This window comes from Tinamus guttatus, unplaced genomic scaffold (genome assembly GCF_059628265.1).
Source record: "Tinamus guttatus ecotype Peru unplaced genomic scaffold, ASM5962826v1 Tinamus_guttatus_pri_ptg000295l, whole genome shotgun sequence".
Classification (NCBI taxonomy): Eukaryota; Metazoa; Chordata; class Aves; order Tinamiformes; family Tinamidae; genus Tinamus; species Tinamus guttatus.
In genome coordinates, this window is record NW_028288829.1 from 7,941 (window position 1) to 12,905 (window position 4,965).

Consider the following 4,965-nt stretch of genomic DNA (forward strand, 5'->3'; position numbering starts at 1 on the left):
TCAAGGGAGACAAAAACTACTGCAAGAGAGAAAAAAAAATGCAGTGTAAAAACAATCACAGGTTTATACCCCAGGGAAAACATGGTGTGCAACTCCTAGGGAAGTTCTGAAGAGCAGATATTACTTGTGGCTCCCAAACTCACAGTCCTCAGGCAGGTCAGGGCTGAGCAGACATAAGCAGAGGACAAAGAGGAGATGAGACCCATGGGGCTCAAGAAGGAAGGCACAGATTAGTCTGCATTTCACATCACAGTTTGGGCTCAAGGGCATATCATCTTTCAGAGATCTATGTGGGATGTCTCCTTAGGTCTAGCTGAATCCTGGCTCCTGAAACTAAATTAATTGCCGGATAGATACCTAATGGAATTAAAAACAGGAATGTAAAAAATTTGGATTAGCTGTCAGCCTCTCCTCTTTGTTATCACAGTGATTTATAGTCTGGCTCTTTAACAGACTTTTTTTAGGCAGTTTATATAGATAAGCAGGATTGTCACCTTCATGCTTCACCTTATGAGTCACTTGATGCTGCTTGTTTACAAAGATGACTGCAAAGCATACACTTCCATCCATTTTTGAAGGAGGATTGGATTAGCAAGGAGCCAGCAGAGGAGGAAGAAATGGTGGGAGCAAAAGAGAGGATTTGAGAATTTCCTCTTTTCTAAGTCAAACAGCTAGGTGCCGGTGTGTAAATAAGGACCACATTATTTTGATTGTCACAAGGCTACAGAGTTCTTAGCAAGTGGCATGAATCCCTGCAAAGGGAATAGAAGTCCTGGGCTCTGCACTGAACAGTGAGGTTTTATTTCTCCATTTCAATTTTAAAACCTGTTCTTCAGCATGCTTTTCGATGGGAGATGGAGTGATCTAAACTTCATCACTCATCACTGGCATGAGAATCTGTAGCTTCCCAAGGCATTCTCTTTCCTAAATGAGACCAATGGAGTGCACCAGTGAATAAGGCAGTGCATCTTTCCAGGGAACTCCCTAGCTAGAACTGGGCTACACCAATGCAAATATGATCTGGAAGAGGTGATGAAAGCTTCTGGAGGGCCGCTCCTACCTAATAAAGGTGTCTCTTCTGACAGAGTCTTCTCTCTTGCCCTGGTGGTGCAAGCTTTTATGGGAGGGAATTCATCACTCCCTGTGGTCTGACTGCACGTTACTGGTAAAGGGGAAGCTTTGCATCATGCTGGTGGGTAGGAAAGATTTTCTGCAGAATTTGATCATAAACCACAAGACTAGTGGTTGGTAAAGGCCATGTCTAGTCCTGCAGGACTGTTGCCAGCCCTAGGTCAGCAACCCTTGCAACTATCTCAATGTTTTCTGATGATCTCCTGCACAAGGATGCCTTTCTGGTACTGGGTTGTCCCAGATTATTGCTGGATCCATCAATCCAGATGTGGCTTCATCAACAGCAAGCAGGGGGAAGAGCCGCTTCCCTCAACCCACAGACTAAATCAGTTCATCCCAGTGAATCTGCAGCTTTGATATGGGTCATACCTACATGCTCTAGGACCACTTGTGGTTTTCACCAGAGAGGTATAGGAATTGCAGAACAAAGAAAATGTGTCACTACTGGCGTAGTAAAGAGTGAGCTCTGGGCTTTCTCACCTTAGTAATGAGCTCTTCCGCACACCCTCTTCACCACTCATCACTGGAGAAAAGTGGTTCAAAAGTGCCTAATTATGTGCCCCTGGAAACTACCACTTGTTTTTTGAAATGTATTTGCAGAGTGAAGATACAATTCTAGTGATGTGTTTCTATAGCTATGCTTTGCTTCTTAGGCAAGGATTAGACAAATATTCTCAGGTGCCCAGAGCGGTAGTTTAACGTTTCTCTTGGGAAGTGACTGGAGCAATGACCTGGAGCCTGACCGAGCGATCCCACTGAATTTCCTTTCATGTGCAGTCCCAGGGGTTCGGCATATAGGCATTGGTATGCAAGCCCCAGGACAAGACCAACACATGAACAAAAACATCGGCCTGTGTAAAGTGAGCACTTAACAACCAGACAAAGCACTGGAAACTATTATAGCTGGACAGTCATATGCATGTAGTTAACAATGTTAGAAGGAAATCAACACGATAATGAAGCCCACCCCCTTCCTACAAGGCCTGAAAAAGTTAGAATTGTTTTTGCTGCCGCCATTGTTGTCCCTGACACGAGCCAGCAGTGCTCCCTGGTGGCAATCCCGCCTATACACACACCGGGCATGCAGAAACAGGCCCAGGAAAATGATCGTTTCTCCAACCTGGAGCACAGGCCTCAGAGCTGGGGGGGAGCCCGTGTAAGGCCACAACCAGCAGTGCCCACCTGATTTCTAAAGCGGATCATGGAGAAGGCAAAGATTGATGTCTGAGACAGGGAGGTGGTGTTTCTCCATCCTCATCATCGGCTTGTACAAAGTCACAACTGCCCTCGCTTGGTGTTTGGGACAGTCCCATTGAGTGCCAGAGACCTCTGTGTACCCCTACGGAAGACTATGGACCTGCTGTCACTCCCAGCGGATGAAGATTTTCGTATACATGCTCAAGAATGTAAGCTTCGGAGCTGTTAAGAGACGCCAGAAATCAGAGCAGAGTATGAGGTAACTTGTGGCATCTTGGTCAGCTTAACAAAAACTCGGGTAGGGTAGCTGCTAAAGAGAGAAGACCTCTCATTTTTATGATTTTTTTTTCCCACTGGAACTTCAAAGGTGACGATCTTGTTAATAACAGCATTAATTGTTTCACTGATGGCAGTGATGATGAATGGTGATCTAGTGCCCCTTGTGGCAGAGAGGTGGTTTATCTCATACCTGCTTGAGTAGGTAAGCTTGAAACCATTTGTCTTGAGTGCTTCAAATGGAATTTTCTCTGTCTGTTCTCTAAAAAAAGGAGAAAATCTCCACAGAGACACAAGGCAAAAGGGGTGACTTGTATCAGATCAACATAAGGAAGGGTCATTGTTCCCCGAAATGTGACTTTTTTTTCTTTTTTTTTTTTTTTTAACAAATGTTCCCCACAGAAAGCTCCAAAGCCAGCGTCCTGCTCTGCTGCTCGCATGAGAAGAGCCACTGACACCCACAACAGCACTGCAGCTCTGGCCTTTCACGCCGTGATGGGGATGGGGACCGCTCACAAGGCCGCCACGCCTGAGCGGGCTGTTTCGGCTCTGCTCTGGAGAAAAGAGCCACCGTGTGAGGCCAGGGTTCAGTCAAAGTGGTGTGAGGACATCTGCGAGGAGCGGGGGGGACCACCCGCTCAGCCTCCCTCTCACCCAGCCAGGCTGCACAGACTCATAGGTGGGTAGGAGCCCAGTCCCGCAGATTTGGACCTCCCTGAGTTGCTGTGTGCATGGCAAAGGACCAGGCCTTGGAGAATTTTCAGTTGATTTTATTTTATTTTGTTTTTTGTTTGTTTTATTTTGTTTTATTTTATTTTATTTTATTTTATTTTATTTTATTTTATTTTATTTTATTTTATTTTATTTTATTTTTATTTGTGGGCCAGTTCCCTCAGGTAATCTCAAACGCATTTGCTAAGAAGTTTTTTTTTTTAAGCGCAAAATTCCGTTCCTCCTGCACCACACACTATACTCAAGCAAATCATTTACATTCACTGTAGTTTTTTTAGTGACAGAAAAGGCAGGTCTCCTTGCTCTGTAATTGGACAGCAACAACCATGGGCTGAGGCAAGTCTTTCCAGGGAAAGGTGTTCCCCTCCCATCACTTCCCATGGTCTTGTTGCTCTGGGTTGTTATGGTCCCACATGCTCATGACAGGAGGGTGTGCAAGCAGAGAAGGAAGAGAACAGCCACATATGGGGCAGCCACATATAGGGCTATGTTCAGATTTATCATACCCATTTTTTTAATGTATTGTTATGATTTTATAGGGTTTTTTTAAGGTATATGTTAAGGTTAGATATACTTAGTATGGGGTCTCTTGGATGTGTAGATGGGACCTGCTCTTAAACATGGCCTGTAAATATAGTTTTTGCGCTTACTACTTAGACACCATGGCTTTGCATTAATCTGACAGTATGAGGACTTACCTAGTTTTGTCTTTGCCTGAGCTGATTTTAGCTTGTTTGGCAGTGGAAGCAATCATCCAGTGGTCAAGTAGCCAGCATCCACATTTGTTCTGGTGTTGGTTTGCACGGATAACAGTTAGTTACTCTGTGTGGCTTGAGCAGCCTGTGATCCCAGCACAAATTAGATGTGTCAGAGTACAAGCACAGGGCAACACCAGAGGCCCCAGCCCATCAACCCAAATCATAGCAGGGGTGCAAACTCATGTCATCCATGCCATGCCAGTTTCAGAGATAACAAGCAGAGAAAAAAAAAAAAGAGTTTTTTTTTTAAAGAAAGAAAGAGTGAACCAATAGGGGGATAAGAAGTATGATTATAGGGGCAGATTATCTTAATAAAACATATTAACTCAAGTGAAACCCAAGACTGAGAAAGAAGAAATCATCGGCATCAACACCATGGTGGGCATCCTGATGAAGAAGAGACCTCTGATAGTAACATGTGCCCGTTAAAGACAGCAGTGTTGAAGCCAGTCACTCGTTGAAACCCTTTTCTCCCCAGCACACACTGCAGTAGCAGCCTCAGGACCCAGGAGGACATAGGTAGGGTCAACATAACACCAGAAAGCAGGAGAAGGAAGATTTTTTTTGGGGGGGTGGGGATAAATTTTTCAGTTGTATTATAGTGACTTTCCTGTATTAACCCAAACTATGAATAGGTGTTAATGAAATCTGACTAATGATTGGTAATACTAAATATTTTAAAACTTGTGTAAAGGCAAATCCTTTACTTCATTTATAGGATTCCTCTTCTGCCCATAATAAGGTCTTGAGTGTTACATAAGTAAAAGTAGAGGTGCTACAGAAGGAATTAATTTACACTAGCAGATCTCTCCCTACATGCAAGTCCATCACACATCAAATAAATCAAAAGATTTGATTTTCCGAGGGGGGA